Genomic DNA, 25,749 nt, shown 5'->3' with positions numbered 1-25,749 from the left:
ATGCTGACGCGTGGATGCCTATTGGTCCCGATTGGTGCCACCAACCGGGACCAAAGGGCCTCCTGCCTGGGCTCGCCGCACCGGACACATGGAGGCCCATCTGTCCCAGTTTATGTAAGAACCGAGACCAAAGGTCTAGGGCATTAGTACCGACACTTTAGTCCCGGTTCAAAAACCGGGACAAATGGCCCTTACGAACTGGAACAATAGGTCCTTTTTCTACTAGTGTTTTCGTTTCTTAATCAAGGATCAGGACACGAGGGTCGTTCTGCTTAGCGGTCGTCTTCGCCATGGCCTGTACGTGCTTGACGCGCCGCCCACACCTCCAGCGCGACATTCTCCCCAGGCGTTCACTGGTGTTCGTGTGGCACCTACGCACTGTCATGAGTGCCTTGGTCACCCTGCTGCTCCCATAGTTCGTCATGTTCTGCATCATCATGAACTTCCAGTTGTGTCCAATAAATTTGTTGAAACTATTGTGATGCCTGTCAGCAAGACAAGAGTCACCAACTTCCTTTTTTGGAGTCGAGTCGTGTGGTTAAACATCCTCTTGAGCTTGTGTTTTCTAATGTATGGGGCCACGTCCAAACTTCTGTTAGTGGCCACAATTATTATGTCACTTTATTGATGCTTATAGTCGGTTTACCTGGCTTTGTCTTATAAAGAGGAAATCTGATGTGTTCGATATTTTTATTCACTTTCAAGCACATGTCGAGCGTCTCCTTAAGCATAAAATTCTTCATGTTCAATCCCACTGGGGGTGAATATCACAACCTCAATTCATTTTTTAATAAGCTTGGATCTCGCACCGTGTGTCTTGTCCTCATACACATCAGCAGAACGGCACCGTTTAACGTATGCATCATCATCTCGTAGAAACTGGCCTTACCTTACTAGCTCATGCCTCCTTTTTGTTTTTGTTTTGTAGTGATGCTTTTTCCACAGTCTATTTCTTGATAAATAGGCTTCCCTCACGACTTCTCAAGATGAAAACTCTTGTTGAACTCTTGCTCAATGAAATCCCAGATTACACGTTCCTTAAAGTGTTTGGATGTGCATGTTGGCCTCACCTTCGTCCATATAACAAGCAAAAGCTAGAGTTTCGGTCTAAAAAGTGTGTTTTTCTTGAGTATAGTTCCCTTCATAAAGGATACAAGTGCCTGCATGTTCCCACCAATCGCGTTTACATATCTGGTGATATCGTGTTTGATGAGAATGTGTTCCCTTTTCATGCACTTCCAAACAACTCTACCACTCCTACACCACCTGTCCACTGAACTATACCTTCGCCTGACCAATTTGTGGATGTTGCAAATGCTCCTGTGCTGCTTCCTAATCATGCTGCAGTTATCGGACACGGCGCTCGCCTTGAGCTCCTTGATGATCAGGCGACGGACGATGCTCACGTATGGGACGTTGATCCCATGCATGTGCCATGCATGGCGGGTCGCGCCCGCCAGCCCGCTTCCGACGTGCCTGTGGCAGCTGCACCCGCAGATGCATCGCAGGCGACTGCCTCCCTCGGCCAAGTGTCCACCTCGCTCGGCCCGGTGGCCGCCTCGCCTGCCCAAGCGCCTGAACTGGCCGCCTCCGCCTCGGCTCAAAGTGGGTCGTCTTCACCTGGCCTGACGCCTCCTGGCTCCCTATCGCCACAGGTCTCTACGTCTGGCTCAGGATCACCGATCTCTGTGTCGGCTACACCAGGCTTGGTATCACCTCTGTCTCCTGAGTCGGGCCCGGCATTTCTAGCACCACCTATCGCGGTCGCTGATGGTGTATTGGACTAGGGGGTACTCACCACGTCGTCTCCCGATCAGTTGGATTGGGCCGAGGATCCCCATGGCCGTATACTCATGGGCCATTTCGGACAGCTGCCGCATACAAGGAAGATTCCACAAGACTTGGTGATCAAGACAAGGACTCCTTCCCACTGGCTTATTCGGCTAGGGACTCTTGTTATCCTAGGCCTCTAGTGCATTATATAGACCGAGGCCAGGCTAGTCGATAGATCATATACACAATCATAACATAGGCTAGCTTCTAGGGTTTAGCCTCTACGATCTCATGGTAGATCAACTCTTGTAATACCCATATCATCAGGATCAATCAAGCAGGAAGTAGGGTATTACCTCCATCGAGAGGGCCCGAACCTGGGTAAACATTGTGTCCCCCGCCTCCTGTTACCATTAGCCTTAGATGCACAGTTCGGGGCCCCCTACCCGAGATCCGGCGATTTTGACACCGACATTGATGCTTTCATTGAGAGTTCTGCTGTGTGATCGGCAAAAGGATCAATGGCTCGACTGCAGATCAACTGCGACGTCGGCTTCTTCGTCACCGTCTTGACTGGTTACCTTGGCTGGACCGAGGACTGCACCCTACCTCCGTTCGTCATGTTCGGATGAGGGCCTTCATCAACATCAACTCTGATATCTATCAAGATCATGGAGGAATCATTCATGGAGCTCGGGGGCTCAACGTCAACATTGCCCTCAGGCGACCGTGCTGTTTTTCTGTATAGCGAACTTGTATCCACCGCCACTGCCTCCTCAAGTGTCGTTTTAACGACTGCTTTAGTGGAATTCTATGGAATTGAGTCTACAACAACCCTGGAGAAGTTCGTCGAGTTCCGATGGAGGAATCTCTAGCAATCCACGATGTACTGGAGCCCTGTCAAATCTGAACGGGAATCTGGACAAGTTTAGGGCGTGGTCTCCTGAGCCCATCTCGGAGGTCCTTTGGAAGATCCAACCATTCATCTGCTGCAGAATTCCCATATCTACCACCCCTCAAAATTGCAGCTCGATCCGACCGTCCAAACTCCGGGAACCTTCCGATTAGTGCATCATTTTTTGGATCTGTTTTCTGCGCGAGAACGAATCCGACCCGAATTCATCTTTTTTATGAACGTGATTTCAGACATCCTTTTTGAAGAAAGTTTTGTATGGGCCCGACAACGTTTCTCCACGGCTGCCGACCTGTGGTAGACATGTCGTCGCTTTTTGAGCTGAGCTAAACTTCTCCGGATCCTCACATCGGCGAGCCGAACAAGAGTTCAGAATCGCCAAAGATAAATCATCACCAACATCGCCGACCCATGGATTACACGGAGCGGGCACACCGGCATCACCGCATGGTCACTTCATCAAACCAGCATTGGCCGCGTCACAAGCTACGACCTGCGTCGGCATGGCTGGACTGTTGCTTCTTCGAGCCGATGTCCATCACGCCGAACTACCTCAACACCTCGGCTGACATGGCGGCTACAACGACTCCTTAACGACCTTCTCCGTCACCTCATCTAGACCGGAGACTTGGCTATTTCTTCATCAATATACTCCGGTGACTTCGAGGTCACCAGCCGACCAGCTTCGTCATGTTAGCTGGACCGAGGGCTTTGCCTCGGCAAGCCAACCTTTGCCAGCTTCGCCATGCCATCGCTTTATCGCCCATTAGGCAATGGGTGTGCGGATCGATTCCCAATTTTGGGAGTCGCTTTTCTTCGGACTTCTATAACAAATAAACCAGATGCTATTAATCCTAACAATTTTTGCTTGTCGGGTTTATTTTTCCTGAGGAATTATTACTCTGGTTTGTTCCATCATCTGTACACAGGTCTATCAAATAACGACCAAATTAAGGACGGTCGCGTGGTGGTTCGGTCAGTTTCCGTACATAGTTTGATGAACACCGCATCCGAAACTCGGACCGCCCTGCAAATTCAGGCATTGCCACGCCTTCACTGCGTCATGCCGATGCCCTGCATCAACATTGGCTTCAGCGCCTAGCCACATCTCTTTAAATAAATTATTTTTGCGTAAAGCAATTATGCAAGGATTATATATATTATTATTATTATTATTTCCTGGACTGCATTGTTTTATCTGTGCAGGTAATAGATTTTGACTGCGTTACGTGGTCACTACTCTGGAGTGCCGAACTCCTTGCTCGGATACCTCAGGCCTAGGGGTTGGGACCTCGGGCATACCGAGGACTACGAACCTTGTCGGATCTGTCACAGATCAATGGGCGTCTTCGTCCCGCCACAAGCCGAATCGCGTCATCAACACCGAGCATATTAACCAGCTAAGTCGCTTTCATGCTCAAAAACTTTCAGTTTTAAATTTTCTTCGGTTCGACCAAGCATTATACTTTTTGGCAAAAAAGTTGTTTGTGACAAAGTTCCTAGTCAAAACTTTGTTTGTAACACACAAATTCAAATACCCCTTTTACTTGGGGGCTTCCTTTATGAAGCTTTTCCTCTTGCATATGATTATACTTGTACGACGTCGTTCCTTGTTCATGTATTACGCCACAATATGCACCATATTGACCTAAGTGTTCCGCAAGCTGGGTTGCCTTGCTCCTGTGTTTACCCCTACGTTCCCGGTTGTTCGGCTAGGGAGTAAAGGGAGCACCTCTGCGATTGTCATGATCGGGTCATCCGAGCCGGACCTCAGACTGGGTGAAGCCGAAAGCTAGCGCTCTTACCATTTTCAATAATGTCGACACACAATGGAACTCATGAGTACAAAAAGTCTATTGCACAAGTCTCATAGTAATAATGAGCAACCGAAGAAAGGTATCGGTGGGGGTGCTATTTTCTTCGAAGATGCTCCTTACACTTCGTCGGTAATATAGCATAAGTTCCCTGAGCGCGCTTGTCTGTTACAGCCTTATGGCCTGATTGCCTGGTTATCGGAAACACCGGCAATATTCTCGACAGGTGGAGTACGTAACACTTTTCGGACCTTGACCGAAGAGGGAGAAGCCGATGGTCGGTTAAGACGCGTATAAAGTTCGGGTGAACACATATATGATATAAGTACTTCGGTACATACAATCATTATACATAAAATTCTTTTACCCAAGTCACTTGGGGGCTCTTAAAATTTATATATGAGCTGTAAATGTGTTTTCTTCTTGGTCATTGCAAAGTATTTTTCTACCGCTCCTTTTTCGACTCGAGTGTATGGTCAATAGCCGAGCTGACCCGCGTGAAGTCTTGAGATCGGATGTGTCATGTTAAAGTACGACAAAAGCACAATTTAATTTCAATTTTCGTATTGGCACCAATCTTGTTCAGACGTCAAGTTTTTACTGACGTTTTTTGGTTTTCCAAGCTTATGACACTTTTAAACTATTTGTGTGTTTTCAGCACAAGTCCCGCAGTGCAACGCCGGACACCTTTAGGGATTCGGCAAAAACATTCTCGAATATTGCTATATATGCATTGGTTTCAAATTGTGTCTTCGGTCAATAGTTGGGTTGCCAGGCTCCTGTGCTTGCCTCCTACGTTCTGCTTTGTTCGGCTAGGTGTGCAAAGGGAGAACCACTGTGATTGTGTTTCCAGCTAGCATGGTTAAGCACCTCAGTGGAGAAAGCCGAAAACTGACTGCCACAATAAGCGTAAACTGGTTAGTGATCCGATGACTACGTTAAATAATGGGCCGTTCATAACATTGGCCGAAGTGTTTACGGCTTGACCTCGGTTGTCGCCGAACACTAACCAGGGGCGCATAGCTAGATTTCCCAGTTTAAAGCTCCTATGACTAAGTGACAGTTATAAAGCCTGCATATCTGATTGCCTCGTTTCTGCTAACACACCTTCGGGCACCGAGACGTCGGCTAAGGGTTGTCTTGTTATTGTGGAAACACCCTGCATAGTATCTACAAAGGGGTAGAAGCCGACGATGGGCCACTTTCAACTGATAAACGGTCGCCACAGAGTCAAAATAAACATATCATGGGCATTTGTCTTTAATATACAAAGGCCTCCTTCCGTAATCATCGCTATAAAGCTATAAATATGCATCAATTTGACTTAAGATTTTTGCCAAGCTAGGTTGCCTGGCTCCTATGCTTACCCCTACTTTCCTGATTGTTCGATTAGGCGGTAAAGGGGCACCTCTGTGATTGTTACTACCGGGTCATCCGAGTTAGTACCTCAGACTGGGTGAAGACGAAAGCTAGCAATCTTAAAAGGATCACATTGGTCGGCAACGACGGAAGTGAAAATTTTGGTTCATTAATACCATAGTGTTCGGGAACTTTCTCCGAACTAAATCCTCAATATTTTCCTCCCACATTGATCAGAGGTGAGGTTTCATGATCATGATAAGCATGACGACCCAAAGAATGGAACCGATAGCGGGACTATTTTCCTTGGAAGATGTTTCTTACATTAAGTAATATAACATATCTCTCCTCATACCTTTGTTTATAAAACCGTATGGCCGGATTGCCTTGTTTTCCATAATTCTTTGCCCTTATAACGGCTTCATAAAGTAGGAAAACACTCTTCGGCTACTGGCCGAATAGGTTGAAGCCGATGGTCGGTCAACAAAGTTTTGTACAATATGGATTTGAGCATTAATGATATAAAGTACTTGGATACATAGAATCGTTACACATAATCTGTGATTTTACTATGGATATCGATCCTTAATTTGGTCACCCAAGCCCACATTAAGGCTCGGGGGCTACTGGGCTTTGCGCTCATTATTTATAAATATTAAAGGGGCACATCAATCCCCTAATCTGGTGTTACCACCCGACCAGTGTCTCGGGGGCTACTGCATTGCCTATTCAATGCAGAAAATTCAAAGGGCTCAGTGTTCGGCTTGACCGAACTATGGGCAAACGCGTCTTCGGACAACAATAGGTACCATCTGGACCTATCTGATGTCACACTAATATATTGCGGCAACTTCTGAAGACCCTCTCTAAAGGGCCCGTTCGCCGATCACTATTATCTCTAATATATTACACCGCGTTTCTATTCCTACGTACACTGCCAAGCTAGGAGTTGATCCTCATGCCGATTTCGCGCATCGACCTGAGTCTCAGGGGCTACTAGGAACATCGGTTTCATGTTTACCTTCAGGTTCATCTCGGGTTTTAGACTGACACACACCTTGAGGGCTACTAGATATACATATACTGTCTATATATCTCGGCAGAGAATAAATTGCACCAGTCAGAAATATTCACAAAAAATCAGCTTGTGGTCGGGGGTGGTGCACCACCTTGGAAGCAGTCCGGCATAAAGCTCGGGCGCCAGTTGCTGGCTCCATAGAGGGCATTTCCGGCATTAAGCACGGCTAAACTCCTTCAACTTTTTAGAACCAAGGTGATCTATGACACCTCAGATACTGTCCGACGTTGGAGCTTGGATATAGTCCGGCGTTGGAGCTTGGATATAGTCCGGCGTTGGAGCTTGGATATAGTCCGGCGTTGGAGCTCGGATACTGTCCGGCGTTGGAGCTCGGATACAACCGGGCGTTGGTGCTCGGTTGCAAAAGATACCTCGAATACAGTTCGGCATTGGAGCTCGGACGCAAGAGGACATTGCCGCCCGAGAACAACTTCAAACCCGAGGTGTGGTATAAAAATAACAAGGTATTGATAAAGGCTGGAAACTTGAAGGGGCTCCTCAGATACCGGACGTGTAAACTCTTCGAATGCACTTCGGCTATCCTCAATGTTGGAGATGAGAAGATTTGTTGAACCAGTTTTCAAGACCGACGACCGAAGATGAAGAACAGTTCAGAAGAATCGAGGAGCGTCCCCAACTTCAAGACCGGTTTAGGGGGCTACTGACGGTGTCCTGGACTAGGGGGTACTCACCACGTCGTCTCCCGATCAGTTGGATTGGGCCGAGGACCCCCATGGCCGTATACTCATGGGCAGTTCGGACAGCTGCCGCATACAAGGAAGATTCCACAAGACTTGGTGATCAAGACAAGGACTCCTCCCCACCGGCTTATTCGGCTAGGACTCTTGTTATCCTAGGCCTATGGTGCATTATATAAACAGAGGCCAGGCTAGTCGATAGATCATATACACAATCATAATCATAGGCTAGCATCTAGGGTTTAGCCTCTACGATCTCGTGGTAGATCAACTCTTGTAATACTCATATCATCAAGATCAATCAAGCAGGAAGTAGGGTATTACCTCCATCGAGAGGGCCCGAACCTGGGTATACATTGTGTCCCCCGCCTCCTGTTACCATTAGCCTTAGACGCACAGTTCGGGATCCCCTACCCAAGATCCGCTGGTTTTGACACCGACAGTCGCTCTTCGCCCCCGTACACGTAGTCAGTCTAGGATTTTTTGACCGAAGGAACGCAAAGATGGGAATGTTGCGTGGGTTGCTGCTTGTATGGCCCATGCTGTTGCTAACCTCACAGCTGAGCCCCGCCATTTTGAGGCTGCCCTAGGTATTCCTCACTGGCGCGCTGCGATGGAGCAGGAGTCTCAGGCATTACTAAAGAATGATACTTGGCAACTTGTTCCTCCTGTTTCTGGTGTTAACGTTATTGATTCCAAGTGGGTCTTCAAGGTTAAGAAACATGCTGACGGTTCTATTGAACGCTACAAGGCACGGTTAGTTGCCAAGGGCTTCAAATAGAGGTATGGTCTTGATTATGAAGACACGTTCAGTCTAGTTATCAAGCCTACTACCATTCGTTTGCTGCTCTCTCTTATTGTTACTCAAGGGAGGTTTCTTCACCAGCTTGATGTGCAAAATACTTTCCTACATGGAGTCCTGGAGGAGGAAGTTTATATGCGTCAGCCCTCGCGGTTTGTTGATCCTGCATGTCCTCGGCATCTCTGTCGCCTGGTTAAGGCTCTGTATGGACTTAAACAGGCTCCTCGTGTGTGGCATGCGCGCCTCGGTTCTGTTCTCCAGGCTCTTGGGTTTGTTCCCTCCACTGCTGACACGTCCCTATTCCTTCTTCAGCGTCCTGAGCTTAGGATGTACCTACTGGTTTATGTTGATGATATCATACTCATCAGTTCCTCAGATGACGCTGCTGATCGTCTTGTGACTTCATTGAGTGATGATTTTGTTATCAAGGATTTAGGTGCTTTACACTACTTCCTTGCTCTGGAGGTCTCACGGTCTTCTACTGGGTTGACTCTTACTCAGAAAAAGTATTCTCTGGACTTGTTGCGCCGTGTTGGTATGTTGAAGTGCAAGCATGCTATCACTCTGATGTCTGCGACTGATCGGTTGTCTGCTCTTGATGGAGACCCTCTTTCACCTGCTGATGCTACTGAGTGCCGCAGTCTCATTGGTGGTCTGCAATACCTCACTATCACCAGACCAGATGTCTCTTATGCAGTCAACCGTATTTGTCAGTATCTTCATGCACCCAGGACGTCTCATTGGTCAGGTGTGAAGCGTATTCTGTGTTATATCTGTCTCACTGCCTTGTATGGTTTGCTTCTTTAGCCTGCACCATTTTGTGAGATCTCGGCTTTCTCAGATGCGTATTGGGCTGGTCGTCCTGATGACAAGCGATTAACGGGGGGATATGCAATATTCTTTGGTCCTCACTTGATCGCCTAGAATGCTTGGAAACAAGCTACAGTATCCCGCAGCAGTACTGAAGCTGACTATAAGGCGGTTGCTGATGCCACAGCTGAGATCATATGGGTACAATCCTTATTGCGAGAGTTGAGAGTCTCCGCAAGTCAGCCTCCAGTCCTTTGGTGTGACAACATCGGTGCTATATACCTTTCATCTAATCCGGTATTTCATGCTTGAACGAAACACATTAAAGTTGACTATCTCTTTCTCCGGGAACGCGTTGCACACAAGCTACTCCGTATCAAGTTTATCTCCTTCAAAGATCAACTTGCTGACATTTTCACGAAGCCTCTTCCACAGACACAGTTTGTAGGTTGTAGGTGCAATCTTAACTTACTTTGTACTTCAGGCCATAGTTAAGATTGAGGGAGGGTGTTATACAGTATATACATAGACTTTGTATACACCTTGTATTGTACCTCTTGGTACCTCTATATATATGAGATTGCCACACCCGTTTAGGGTGTCGAGCAGTTTCCCAAATCATATGTTTTACACGGTGGTCTCGGCGGCAGTGCTTGGCGCAGACGTCCTGTCGACTCTGTTCCAAACTCCTCTCCCTATACGAAATAAAATTTGATATGGCAAACAGCGTCCTCTGCATTATCCCCGACCTCATTTCATTTTTTAGGTCACTCAACTTAGCATCCTGGATAGATGATGGTAGAAGGAGATTGCCAGGCAGATACAGCTGGTCAAAAGGTTAGTTTTGTACCGCGGGCGTATATAGCACGGTTACCAGATTAGTTGTTTAATTAATTTAACAACCACATTGCCTAGCGTCCTATTATTTTTGAATCTGCATCTGAATTGCTGGGTCCATCTAATAAAAATAATTATATGTACTGAGAAAATGGTCTTGTTTCGTCTACACTTCTATAATGTAGAAACATATTGGATGCAACTCAATTCTACTCCTCGTAGTCGTTTACATTTTACACAGGAAGCGTCTTGGATGACAAGCCAACTAATCCTACCAGATCTCTACAAGTTAAGTCACGTTCAACCACCCCCCCCCCCCCCCCCCCCCCCCCCCCGCGCACCCCCATGCAGTCTGACAATCGGCGTCAGCGATGCAAAGACCGGAATGAAAGTCCTGGAATGCAACCCTTTCGTCATAATGTTGGTGAACTGTTGAGTGGTGGGTACATGAAGTACATGAAGCTCACCCGACTGAACCTTCTCGCGCACGAAGTGAACATACAACTCAATGTGTTTTGGTGCACTTATGTTGCACCGGATTGGCAACAAGATAGATGGCCGAATCATTGTCACACAAAACTGTTGGGCATAAGCCACCACAGGCCGCGTCGGGCGCGAGCTAGGGCGCGCCGGGTCCGTGGCCGTGCGTGTGTGCGTGCCCGAGCGCGTGCGCGAGTGGCGTGCGTTGCTGTTAGTAGTTAGCGAGTAGCGGAGATACTCATGGCAATCTGTTGAAGCTGGCCGTGCATTCGCGAGTTGATCGCGTCGTTAGCACGAAGCGGGCGGGCATGCAGATCGTGCCCATGTAATGGGGCGGGTGGGCTGCGTCGTGTGCAGCCAGCTCGGGTATAAATCCCCTCCTGATCGCTGATGTAGAGACGGGGTTGCCAAACCATGTAGCCAGTGGGTTCAGCTCGAGTACGTGCTCGAGGGAAAAGACGCCGTACGCGCGGCGGGCGGAGTTCGGGCTCCAGGAAAAACACCACCATGTCATCTCTGTGCTCGGGTTCTCCTCCACCTCCTTCTTCTTCGTTGGTTCGTGCCACGGCAAGTGAGGGCGAGCTAGAGAGACGGAGCTACGGCAACAACAATTGGTATCGGAGCATCGGGTTCGGAGGAGCTCGCCGGCGATGGCGCTCGTCCCGTGCGGCAGAGGAGCACGGTGATGCCGGGCGTGCGGAGAGCGCGGCGGCCGCAGCGGACCTGCGCGGTGGCACAGAGGCTGAGGTGGCGCGGCGCGGCTCGGCGGAGGGAAGGCCAAGCTCCGGGACACATCGGATTGGCCGCTTTGGTCGCGTCGGAGCGCGATCATGGCGCGGGCTGGTGGCGTGCGGAGCGTGGCAGAACAAGCTGCGCCGACGGGCTCACCGCGTCGGGCGCGTGTATGGGCGCGCGCCAGACGTGGCGGGCATGTCGGGACCGCGGGTGCGGACCACGTCGAGGCGCTGGACCTGGTGTGCAGATCGCGTACGTGCGTGGCGGGAGCGCGGGCCGGGTGCGCGAGGACATGGGGTGTGCGCGGCGAAGGGCACGGCGGCACGGTGGCAGGCGTGGCAGCGACGTCAGGGCGGTGGCGACTACAACGACGACGACGTCGAGGACGTCGGTCTTCTCTGAGTTCGTGGCTTAGGGGGGTGAGTGTTGGGCATAAGCCACCACAGGCCGCGTCGGGCGCGAGCTAGGGCGCGCCGGGTCCGTGGCCGTGCGTGTGTGCGTGCCCGAGCGCGTGCGTGAGTGGCGTGCGTTGCTGTTAGTAGTTAGCGAGTAGCGGAGATAGTCATGGCAATCTGTTGAAGCTGGCCGTGCATGCGCGAGTTGATCGCGTCGTTAGCACGAAGCGGGCGGGCATGCAGATCGTGCCCATGTAATGGGGCGGGTGGGCTGCGTCGTGTGCAGCCAGCTCGGGTATAAATCCCCTCCTGATCGCTGATGTAGAGACGGGGTTGCCAAACCATGTAGCCAGTGGGTTCAGCTCGAGTACGTGCTTGAGGGAAAAGACGCCGTACGCGCGGCGGGTGGAGTTCGGGCTCCAGGAAAAACACCACCATGTCATCTCTGTGCTCGGGTTCTTCTCCACCTCCTTCTTCGTTGGTTCGTGCCACGGCAAGTGAGGGCGAGCTAGAGAGACGGAGCTACGGCAACAGCAAAAACCACCATACCTTCGGGGTACAGGGATCTGAAGCTCGCTGAGAAGATCACGTAGCCAACTTGTCTTAGCTACGACGTTGGCCATTGCACGGTACTCAACTTTGGCGCTCGAGGGAAGATGGTGGGCTGCTGCTTAGAGGACTATGAAATGAGTGAAAGAAACACTGTAGCCAGACGTCGAACGTTGTTTTTCAGGGCATCCAGCCCAGTCAGCATCAGTGTAGGCGAGAAGCTCGGTCGAGACAAAGGCACGGAGTCGAAGACCATAAGTCGGTGTGCCACGGATGTACCGAAGAATGCGCTTGACCAAAGACCAATGAACACTGCCTTTTGCACAGGCTGGTGCTGCTCCCGTGCTGTTAGATTGAGCGGCTATTCGTGTTTCTAAAAGAAAGAAAAATGTTACGGGTGATTGCAACAAGCTTTCCATTGCAGAGGTTCAACTGCAACATGACCTTTGTCAATTACCATGGACATAAACCCAAGCAAGAGCAGTGACCATGCCGAACACCACCAAAGTCGTGGTACGTTTTGGCATTCTTGACTTGCTGCAGCAGGTGTGGTGCACCGTGGCCCGGCACAACGCTGATCCAGGGACGTCTCTCGCCGGTGTCGAAGCAGGAACGATGACAGTGAACGGGTATGAATAAGGAGAGGAGGGCGGCGGGCTGGCAGCAGGCGACGACATATACCACAACGATGGGGATTTTCCTCAGGACGCTCAAACTGGGCACAGCGCAAGGAGCATGGTTGTGGACGTTTGCGATGAATGCGGTGACAACGAGGTGGGGACATCAGCTGCCGTGTGGAATGGCCTCGGACTCGACACCAAAGCCGGCGTGGTGCTCATCAAGTGGTCGCCCAAGTGAAACATCGTATGTATCAAAATGTGTAAGTCTATAATAGTGAGAATCAATGTAAGATAATAATACCGTACTTGCATACGTGCATTGTGTGTGAGCAATACACATGTACGCAACTCTACTTAATCAGTGTAAGTCTATTTTCCATAAGAGTGGAAGTCAATGTAAAAATTCTCAGCCAACACAAAATAACAGCTATGTATGGACGATTCTTCTAAGATGCTTTTATTTCCATCTCTATCCTATAAAGCATCATCATTCTAGACATGCTTCTTAGGACGAAGTGCATAGGTGCATAGCGCATGAATTTCATTTTCGTAGGTATATATTAATGTTTTAACCGAAGTTTTGTTGTTCTCGGTTAATTTGAGAAACATACGTAAAGTGATAGGCGAAGGAACTTTAGCGAGTAACAATAAAACATATGTTAGAAATCTAGGAGATCAATATGATGTGATTTCTGTTCGCTATGTTACAAATCTTGTAGATGTAAGACTGGCTCGACCATATGAAACAATTCAAATAGTAAGGGATTGTATTGGCTCTGTTATTGTTTGGCATCGTTCACATGTAAGCTCTTTAAAATACAAGTATTATGTATGCTCCATACTTAAGGTCTATTATTTTTCAAGAATCGTTGTGATGTTTAGGTTAAAAAAGAACTAAGCCAACCACTACAACACCACTACAAAAACACTGTGGTGATACATTGTTTTCTTATAAATTCTTCAGTTTTTCATCTTACACTTGTCTAAAGGATGACGGTCATGTAAACTTTTCTTTGTTAATTTCTTTTCAGGGTAGTTAAGGATATAACAAGAAGTGCATTGAAGGAGCCAGTATGTAGGATATTTTATTTATGTATTTGCATCTTTCGTATGAATGTTTCATTTGATTCAACTGTGAACTACACATACTTTCAGAAGAGGTTTTGTTCCTGCTAATTAGTCCACTACAAGTCACAAAGGTTGGTAATTAAGAGAACTAGATGATACCCCGCATGTTATTGCAGGTATACGTGTGTATATCTCTAAAGAATTAATAAATAACACCCTTTGTCGAATTTTCTTTTGACTTCATTCAAGTCGAGTTTAGTACCATGATAGTCTTTACAAGTGTACCTGGACCTAAATGACTCCATGAATATTTTCCCTAGCATAACTTTAGTTGTTATCGTTTTGACGAAGTAGGAATGTTCCTTTCATTATATTATGATTTAAAGGAAAATGTCAACACGGAATTTGGGAGAAATAGTAGTTATGTGGAGAAGAAACAACCAAACTTACAGGAGGATGGTGAAGTATATTGCTCACTGAGGACTAGCAAGCAAACTGACATTGTGTTACATACACTGACCTATACCTTCACAAACAAACTTACATTGATTGACACTTACATATAAGCAGATTATCCACTCACATCATGCATATCCACGTACACATGTATTTTCTTATTTTATCAACTAAGAACTCTGCCGTGTAGACGAGCAAGTTGCAACAACTATGCCGACACACTAATGCTGCTCAGAATTCAAAAGCGGATTACAGTGAACAATCTCATCTTTAAGCCGAGCATCATGTTGCAGTTAGACATCCGACCAGAGGACAGGCACCTCACCGATGCTGGTGTCAATCCCCAAGGCCTTCCACACAGCGGCCGATGTACTGATTTCGTCATCTCCACAGCCGTCCCCGCAATCGTCCACGGCCATGGCCTGAACGGATATCCCGATCAATCTCTTGATGTTGATCATCTTTCCGCACCGGAGGCCAGGCCCGTACCACTTTGAAGCCATCGACACGAGCAAGAGGTCGTCGCTGTGGTACTGGCCGTCGCAGCTTGCTGGCCCGCCCTCCTCTCCGTTCTGGAAGCCATTTACCGACATCACCGCCGGGAGGTCGCGGACCTGACTGGCGGTGCATGACACATGCAGGAAAACAAGAATGGCAAAGATCACCACTACCTTGGTAGTGCTCGCCATGGTAAATAAGAGAGGTCCTTCTTGGGTTTATAAGCTAAGCTAGCTTGCAGTTGGCTTGCCCTGACTGTGTGTTTTCTCTCGGAGTTTGTATATACGACGTCGTGCTGCAGCCTGCAGACAAAGAGGGACGTACCTACACATGTGCATGCCGCCCGCCATCGTGTGACTCGTCGGAGAACTAGTCGTCCAGGCCTGCAGACAAAGTAGTGATTCTCACCTGTCCATGCTTTAACAAACTCTTGCTTTGTTGAGACCACGCTTGTTTTTGGATTTCATGCATGGACCTAAGGGCAACATGTAATAGGGAGATAGCACTAGCAGTGCCCCTTCTTTTTCTCAATACAGTGTGTTTTGTAGAGGATGGATATATTGATTTTTACTCCACGATGCACTTACTCTGTAGAGAACAGGCCGCGATGCCCATTAGTACCGGTTCGTGGCACCAATCGGTACTAAAGGTTAGACCTTTAGTCCCGGTTCGAGCCACCAACCAGTACTAATGGGGTTTGAGGCATTGGTACCGGTTCATGGCACGAACCGGTACTAAAGGTCCTATTTTCAAACTCTACCCCCCCCCCCACGTGGATCGCCTTTTCAGTTTTGTAAAAAGCAAAAGAAAATGATAAAAACTTCAAAAATTAAAATCCTTCCAGATTTAGTTATGTTACTACATGTACTAGTTAGGAAAATTTAAAAACTTAAATTTGGACATATTTTGCAAAAAGTGTAGGGAAAATGTAAAACGGTTATAACTTTTGCATACAATGTCAGAAAAAACGTATAATATATCAAAATGTCCAGCACAAAAATCCGCATCCGATTTTGATGGCCTATGGCCTGTTTGCAAATTTTTAGAATCCTCAAATTCTAAAAGGACAAAACGCTATGCTCAAATTTCAGTTTTTTTTGAATTTTTGTTAAGTCTGGTCAAACTATGGTCAAACTACTTATTCAAGAAGTATTAGTGTTATTAAATAATTATTCAAGAATATTAGTGTTAGTAAATAATTATTTCAGTTTTTTTGAATTTTGGTCAAATCTGGTCAAACAATGGTCAAACTAATTATTCAAGAAATATTAGTGTTACTAAATAATTATTTCAGTTTTTTTGAATTTTGGTCAAATCTGGTCAAACTATGGTCAAACTGTGGTCAAACTACTTATTCCAGAAATATTAGTGTTACTAAATAATTATTGTTTTTTAGAACAATAGTTTCAAAATCAAACAGTGAAATGTGTGACTTCATGCTCAAGCTAAATTCCTGAGGTTAATAGGATTGACAACTTACTATTGTCAGGAAAACAATAAGTGCAGACTTGGAAACGAGGAAGAATAGAACCCGGAAGTTAAGCGTGCTCAAGCTGGAGTTGTGAGAGGATGGGTGACCGTCCGAAAAGTTAGATGATGAGGGGTGATTAGAGGTTAAATTGAGCAGTGATTAGAGATGAGAGGTTAAAAAAATTGGAATTTTTTTGATTTTCAAATTTCTGAATTATTTTAACCTCTCATCTCTAATCACCCTTCATCACTGCTCAATTTAATCTCTAATCACCTCTCATCATCTAACTTCCCGAACGGTCACACATCCTCTCACTACTCCAGCCTGAGCACGCTTAAGTTTCGGGTTCTATTTCTCCCTCGTTTCCAAGTTACACTTGTTGTTTTCCTGACAATAGTAAGATGTCAATCCTATTAACCTCAGGAATTTAGCTTGAGCATGAAGTCACACAATTCACTGTTTGAGTTTGAAACTATTGTTCTAAAAAACAATAATTATTTAGTACTAATATTTCTTGAATAAGTACTTTGACCACAGTTTGATCATAGTTTGACCAGATTTGACCAAAATTCAAAAAAATTAAAATAATTATTTAGTAACACTAATATTTCTCGAATAATTAGTTTGAGCATTGTTTGACCATAGTTTGACCAGATTTGACCAAAATTCAAAAAACTGAAATAATTATTTAGTAACACTAATATTCTTGAATAATTATTTAGTAACACTAATACTTATTGAGTAAGTAGATTGACCATAGTTTGACCAGATTTAACAAAAATTCAAAAAAACAGAAATTTGAGCATAACTTTTGTTCCTTTTAGAATTTGAGGATTCTAAAAATTTGCAAACAGGCCGTAGGTCATCTAAATCGGATGCGGATTTTCGTGTTGAACGTTTTCATATATTATACGTTTTTTTTCTGACATCGTATGCAAAAGTTATAGCCGTTTTACATTTTCCCTACACTTTTGCAAAACATGTCCAAATTTAATTTTTTTAAATTTTCCTAACTAGTACATGTAGTAACATAACTACATCTGGAAGGATTTTAATTTTTGAAGTTTTTATCATTTTCTTTTGCTTTTTACAAAACTGAAAAGGCGATTGGGGGGGGGGGGGGGGTAGAGTTTGAAAATGAGACCTTTAGTACCGGTTCGTGCCATGAACCGGTACTAATGCCTCAAACCCCATTAGTACTGTTTGGTGGCTCGAACCGGAACTAAAGGTCTAACCTTTAGTACCGTTGGTGCCACGAACCGGTACTACTGGGCATCGCACCCTTTAGTCCCGGTTCGTGGCACCAACCGGGACTAAAAGGTCCAGACGAACCGGGACAAATGGCCCACGTGGCCCGGCCGCCACCCTGGGCTCACGAACCGGGACCAATGCCCCCATCGTCCCGGTTCTGGACTGAACCGGGACTAATGGGCTAACCCGGCCTGGACCAAAGCCCTCTTTTCTACTAGTGATGAAAAATTCAGGTGGCCTCTGCTCCCTATTGACCAACTAAAAAGAAAACGTATCGTCGTGCATGTCCAAAATGAAACTGAAAACAATGTGATGATCAGCATGGAGGGGTTGCTCCAAGCTCAGCTTGAGCTCTACCACCACGCCACTGTACCTCTTGATGGCTTGATGCGCATCCCGCGCGTAGCTAGGAGAATATTTCCACAGACAAAATACCAAAACATGTATGAGGATGTTGAAGCCGGGTATGCATTAGTCAGCGCAGGAGACTAGCGAGCTGAGATTTCACCCTTATAAACCTACACTGGTTGACACTTACAAGTACATTATTCGTACTACATATGTATTGTTCGCACACCATGACCGTATGCAAGTACTTTATTACTATTTCAGATCTATTTTCACTCGATCAATCTGGCAGACTTTCACCGAGTGATACGTATGATGTTTCATTCGATAGACCACGTGATGGGCGCAACACCAGCATTGGTGTCAAGCCCCAGGGCATTCCACACAGCAGCTGACGTACCCAACTCATCGTCGCCGCAGTCATCGCACGTGTCCACGACCATGGCCATCGCGCTACGCCCGGTTTGCGTACTGGCGATGATTAGAAACCGGTGGCACAGGCTCCCGCCAGCGTACAGCTCTGTAGGCAGCGTTGTCAGGAAATCCCCGTCGCTGTGGTATATGCCGTCGCATGCTGCCGGCCCGCCGCCCTCCTCTCCTTCTTCATCCCCGTCTACCGTCATCGTTCCTGCCTGGACGCTGGCGAGAGAAGTCTCTGGATCAGAGTGGTGCCGCGCGAAGGCACATGATACGGCCTGCAGGAACACAAGAACGCCAAAGATTGCCACGACCTTGGCGGTGTTCGCCATGGTAATTATCAAGGAGTTCCTGCTTGCGTTTCTAGCTTAGCTTGCTGCCCTCTCAAGGGCGTTGGTTCATTCAAGGAGTTCATATAGGGGTCGTGCTGCAGCCTGGAGACAAAACAGCCGAGCTAAGGCAGCAGGTCACTCGTGGCATAGGGAACTGGGTACTGATTTTCCCTCCATACGAGGAGGACAAGTTCAAATTCATTGTTTCACCCTCCAAGGTGGGACCTGCCCACAGACAAGACAGAAGACATGCTTCTAATGATGCCCGCTCTCTGAATGACGATCAGGTTCAGCACTAAAAAAAGGACATTGCTGTAGGTTGCGTTTAAAAAAAAACACAATAAAGAGTGTTTTTATTGTCTCACAACATCATATCAAGATGGTCTCTACACATCTAAGGAGCAACATAGTCAAGAAAATAAGGCAGAATATAGTGAACAAATGATAAAAAGAAGGCCTGTGGACGAGGGCTGATCTGCTGAACACCATCATCTGTGGTAAGTAAAAATTTCCTAGACTGCTTGTTCCAACCAAACACATGCCAGTGTAAGCGATTTGTTATTGGGAGCACTAGTAAAGGATGCCTTTTGTTTTCGGAGCACTAGTGCACATGCCAGTGTAAGCGACGTTATTATGACATCCTTAACTAGATGTGGATTTTCCATACTCGGCTCTAGTCCACAGTCATGGCATTAGCGGCCTCACTGGAGGTTGTTCTCTAAAATGGCATTCTTTACTACTCCATCAGTCCCATATTATAAGAGCATTTTTGACGGAAGGAGTACTTTGAATATTAAATGTTTGAACAAAAATAAAAATACAGTGTTTGGGTGACTAATATATTGCACGGAGAAAAATAGAGACAAAAAACATACGCTGGCAAGCAGATGGCATGTTCAAGTATATATACTGCCTACAAGAGGACGAGTGAGCTGAGATACTTTCATTTGGATGTGTATATTTTCAATGCCTTGATAAGTTCTTGATATGATGTTGTTGCCAAGGTTTTGGATCCCAAATAGGCAAATTTTCTCGTGGGTGGGCGATATTCCCGGTAACCACGGTTACCGAGAAATACCGAACAAATTTCGGACGAAATTTACAATTGAATTTTGAATTCAAACAATTTTAAATAGATATAATATTATCTTGAACTAATGTCATTCACAAAAGAGGTAGTAGCTCAGTGGTTCCTCAACTGCATGCGCCCTTAGCTCCGTTGAGGTCGCGAGTTCGATAATTTTGGCCGTCATTTTTTCACGTTTTTTACTGCCTATTCTGAAAAATAACAAAAAGAACAAAAAAAAGTGCAGAAGGAGGACTCGAACCAGCCACCTGTAGAGGCGCACAACAGATGGTTACCACTTCGCCAGAGCAAGAGAGTTGTTCCAAAGGAGAAACAAAGCTAATTTATTAGACCTTGAGCGTTCAAATTCAAATTATTCAATTTTTTTTTTTTGCTCGGGATAGGTATTTCTCGTGGGGCGGCGAGAAACGCGGTAACCGCCCGGTATCCATTTTTCTCGGGCGGTACCCAAAACCATGGTTGTTGCATAGGCTTAACATGCTTTATATCAACTCCATATTACTATAATATCCTTTATAAATATATAATTACACATAACCCATGGAACATATAAACATGGCTGTGCTACCCGCCATTTTAGAGACACCGCGTGCGCTATCGTCGTTCGGCCGTTCGATTCTTTTCCTGTAGCTCACTTTTGGCTGCTCGTGTGCGCTGAACCGTTAATTCTTTTTTATAATCATGTTTGCCTCGTGAGTGCCTGCCAGATGGGCCTCATTGTCCATGGTCCTGTTAATCAGCTGCTTTTTACCGAGGTGTGCGTCGCTTGGGCTAGAGACAAGGCGAGCCCTACAAGAATATCTGGTTGCACTTCCTCTTTCTAATTTGCATCAGTGGAGAGATGATGACAGCAGCGACCGCCTCGACAGCGAGTGAGGAAGATGAGTTGTCGCGAGGAGGTAAGCAGCCGTAGATTCAGGCGGACGGCGCAGATTAAGAGCATGGTCATGCCTTGGGAGCACGCCCGGTGGTCATGCGGCGGCTCTTCTTCACCGGCAGCCACTTCGACAACCACGACCATTCGCTCACCTGCTACGGCCCAGCAGGACTCCATCCTCTTCCTCGGCCTCCGCCTGCATGCCATGTGGAACTATTAGTACATATGTTGTGCCCCTGACAAAAAAGGTCAGTTTTAAATATTTTCCTTCCTGAGAACTATTATGCATTGGAGGTTTAGTTTGAGATTTTCAACAATGTTTTATTTTGTTTTTTGTGATTTCTGATTTTTTTAGTCAAGGATGTCAAGCTTTCCTTGTTTTGTTATTGATGGAAGATTGAACAACTTTGTGCTTACCTGTTTGCCTAAATGCTCTATTGAGAATCTTTCATTCTCTATTTGGACCGTGAATTGTAAGTTCCTTGATAAAGACACAAATCGAAAGGCTTTTCTGTACCAGGCCAAACAAACTACTTGCATATTGAAGAAACTTCCATGCTGTTTTATTTGTGACGTGGATATCTAACAATTGATCCAGCGTATATGTTATCATAGCAGAATAAAAGGTATGATTCCATCACCGTTATCTCAGTTTGATCAAGAAACTGAAACTACCCTTCACCATCCACTCATGGTTATTTTATTATTGTGTTTCCTTTGTAGATGCGCTCCAACCAGTGGATTTTTCATCCACAAGAAATGTGGCAAACAGCAGTAATGGACCGCACCAGGTAGTGAAGCTGAACATCTGGGCAAAAACAGTACCTTGCTTTCAATATAACTTCAGTATATATCATGGCCATCGGGCAGCTACTCTGCTTTCCTCTCGCTGCGCTGCACACTTTCTTGTTATAAATTCTGCATTGTGATTTGATATTGTCCTTACTCGTGGATTACTACCTCTATCAAAATATAAGATGTTTTTGCACTTTAAATTGAACTGCAAAAACGTCTTATATTTTGATACAGAGGAGTACTTGTTACTATAAGCACTATGGATTCCCCATCTGGCCATGGGAACACCTGCCCAGCTGAGAACACCTGACCCAGCTCCAACTGAGAAGGAATTGCTGTCACTAAAAAAAATCCAGGACTCAGAAATGGTAGAAAAGGACAACAATGTGGATTGTCTTCAATGACCCAGTTTTTATTATATGGTGTGCTAGCTGTTCTTAATGAAACCATTCTTCTATTTCACCTAATTTCAACAGTCAACATTTAGATAATACACTCGATTCAGCACAGTTTTAGATGTTCACATCTTGATCCATGTAGAAGCAGATCAGTCTGCTATACAACACCTTTGCTGTGTTTTAATTGGTGTTGATTTTTATATCTCAACCAAACCAGTGTTTCAATTGCTGTATTTTAATTGGTGTTGATGTATGAGATGAGTTCATATTCTGCATGCATTTGCAAGATACTGACAGAAAGGCACTCATTGTTCTCCTATGTTCTTTATTTGTACTACCTCATGGCATTTGTAGAATCCCAGTCTTCGTGTGTGCATTCACATAATTAGTGATCGAATAAATATATATACTTAATGATCTAATGCTACAAATTTATATTTAAGTAAAAATAGGCTGCTTTCTCTATACCAGTTCTACGTCTGATGGCTTATACAATCCTCCGGAACTGCAGGCCCAAAGAAGCTCTCCCACATTCAACCATTTGAATTTACCAGGGAATGTATTAATGGAATTTGCAAGGATTTTATGATATTGAGTTGGATGGTAATAAAAGCTCCATCATCAGTGTTTAGTCTATCATCCTCACTGCTCATGCCAACATCAAAATGACCGCCTTTACCATCTACGTTAGAGTTTGTTGCCATTTAATTGCATTGGCCGTCCATGTTTTTATTGATTAATTAGACGCCATTGTGGTTCCTGTAGGTTAACAGATTTATAGCGGTTCCGGTTCATGCTTAGTGATTTAGTAGGAAATGAATAAATGATATGGCGCTTCCTTCTGATAGTAGAATATTAGAAAATAATTAGACTTGTGATTGTTCGTGTGGGTGAACACATGAACGATCATTCCTGTACGATGCTTGATGCTTTCAGTCTAGCTTGTTAGGGGATCAAAAAATAATAGTGATTATTTGCGCATGCTCTCGGTTATGATGTCAAACAAATGATTACTTGTGCCTGCAATAAGTAGGTTTTCTGGAACTCTTTGTAATACTGATATGTTATCTGCATGACCTCTTTTGAAGCTTTATTTTTTATTCATACAGTCAAGGTATGATATCAAGATTAAATCACTCGTGATCACAATTAGTCTTCACCGTGATTCATCAGCTTAGTTTAAGCCATATCTTAATGAACTTGCTCTCTATTTGTTCTATGTCATTGGACTCTTTAATTTGGATTTATATTTGATGAGTTATCTCATTTGAACAGCCGAATCTAACCCAGGAAGATAAGATTAACAGGCTCCATCGATGCAATAAGGCATATAGCACAAGGATACCATATTTTTTCTGTTTAAAAAGTTGGTGAGGATTATATTGTAGAAAGGTCTCATAACATGTAAGAGCACATCGGATTCTTCATATAATTTCCAGTTGATAATGCTACATGAACTTGACTTTATGAATTACATATACTTGCTAGATTTATTCTCGGAGACAGTAAGATGCATGGTTTGAGTGATCAATACCAACTCCCTGTACGAACTCAACCGTCACATTGGCCATGTACCTTGCTCTGATTGAGTGATCAATAGAAATGACGATGCATCTTGCTCGTAGTTTTTGTGTCAGATTTTATTTCATTACTGTTTTCCAAATTATTGATACCCACACCCTATCAGTTAGCTACTCATCCATATATATTTTTGGCATATGTTAATGGTCTCTTCACATGCAATTCAGTTTTGCACACTGACTGGCATTGTTTTGTCTGTTATCTGCAAGGGCAGACCGTTGTTATTTGTGGTGCTGGTTAGATGATTCCGATTGCCTTTTTTGTATTCTAAACTAAGTATACATTTTTGTAGTTAGTTTCCTCTCTAAGTTTCAGCTATGCTAGGTCGTCGTGATAACCCTCTTTTTAAAATGATACCCTCTCTTCATATATTTTGGTGATTTCGATTTTGTTGTGTTTGGATGATGACCTAGCAGCACGAGTCATATAGAACTTTGTTATTTATAATGTAATATGATGATTTCATAAGCCATCAGTCATAAAGCTTTCCTATTATTGGGAGACCACGAACAAATTGGAAAATAAGTAGCGATGGCATATACAACACTGAGTTAGTTTTCCAATTTGTTCTTCTATAGCCAAAGATCTCCTACACCTGTTGGCCTACTCCCCGAGGCATCCTTCTCTCTTCCAGATCCAACTCGTTTCGTTCTGGTTTTAACTATGCTTATGATTGCCCGTCTTGCCTATATTCACTCGCTTTGCACAATCAGATTAGAGTAGATGATTTCCTAACCTTGATTCCTTCTCGATTGCTTACTGAAGTATATGTACAGTTCCTTTAGTCCTGCTTACAATCCGCAAAGTTAATGCCTGCGATTTACTTAAGCTATCGAAATCTGTTTAATTTCCTGTATCCGTAGGTATCATTGTATACCTGAATCCATTTGATATCCTGTCTCCGTGGTTATATTGATGATCTTGTAATCTCATGTCGTCAGTTTGCTCAGAGCTTACTAGATTCTTGACAGTGATGCATGCTAAAACTTTGTTGATCATCAATCGTAATATACACTCTTTTTCAAAGTCATCCTCATGGAGCTGGTTGAGCTATCCAACAAGTTGCTGGCTGTGGCAATGTTTGAAAAGCTCGAGCTCCCTAAACCAGTCTACTTTGTATGTAGGCTTGAGCAGGGTGGATATATGTCGGTAATTGAGTTTTACCCCCACAATGGAGCATTTCCGCATTTCAGCAGAATGAATTGCGCTATCAAGCTCCTTATGTAAAGATGGGGTGTCATCGATGAATCACGCGGCTGATTGAGCCATCAGATTCATGGAATGCAGAGAGCACAAGGTTCTTGTTGATTTCAACTAGAAGCAGCTGCAGGGAGGACAAAATTCATATGCAAGCATCACAAACAAGCTACTTGAAAAACAAAAAGAAATTAAGCAACACAAGAAGACCATCATCAAACAAAATCCATGACCTTGTTGGAGATTCATGATGCCGTGGTTGAACTTCAGATCATTACAAGCGCAGCATGTCTCTCACTGCCAAAGAAAGGTAATATACCCATATGATCCAGACACAGACTCAAGCTGTGCTGAGGATTTTGTTCATGATGGCTACAACAACTATGTGCGATCATCGTAGGCACCGGCTTGACACCTTGATCTCCATCGTAGCATCGTTGTCGTCTTGCCACAATTGCCTCTACGACTACCGCTATCGCTTAGAGATAAAGTAAAGCAATTACATGGAGATTGCATTTCATACAATAAAGCGACAACCATATGGCTCCTGCTAGTTGCCGATAACTTTGCTACAAAACATGATAATCTCATACAAAAATTTATATCACATCATGTCTTAACCATATCACATCACAGCAAGCCCTGTAAAAACAAGTTAGACATCCTCTACTTTGTTGTTGCAAGTTTTACGTGGCTGCTACGGGCTTATAGCAAGAACCATTCTAACCTACGCATCAAAACCACAAAGATTTTGTGTCAAGTGTGTTGTTTTAACCTTCAACAAGTACCGGCCGTAGTCAAACTCGATTCAACTAAAGTTGGAGAAACAGACACCCGCCAACCACCTGTGTGCAAAGCATGTCTGTAGAACCATTCTCATGAACGAGGTCATGTAATGTCAGTCCGGGCCGCTTCATCCAACAATACCACCGAATCAAAGTAAGACATTGGTGGTATGCAGTATGACTATTATCGCCCACAACTCTTTGTGTTCTACTCGTACATATCATCTACACATAGACCTGGCTCAGATGCCACTATTGGGGAACGTAGCATGCAATTTCAAAAAAATTCCTACGATCACGCAAGATCTATCTAGGAGATGCATAG

Source organism: Triticum aestivum, chromosome 6B (genome assembly GCF_018294505.1).
Source record: "Triticum aestivum cultivar Chinese Spring chromosome 6B, IWGSC CS RefSeq v2.1, whole genome shotgun sequence".
Classification (NCBI taxonomy): Eukaryota; Viridiplantae; Streptophyta; class Magnoliopsida; order Poales; family Poaceae; genus Triticum; species Triticum aestivum.
The sequence above is the reverse complement of the archived record's forward strand: the minus strand, read 5'-3'. Positions refer to the sequence as shown.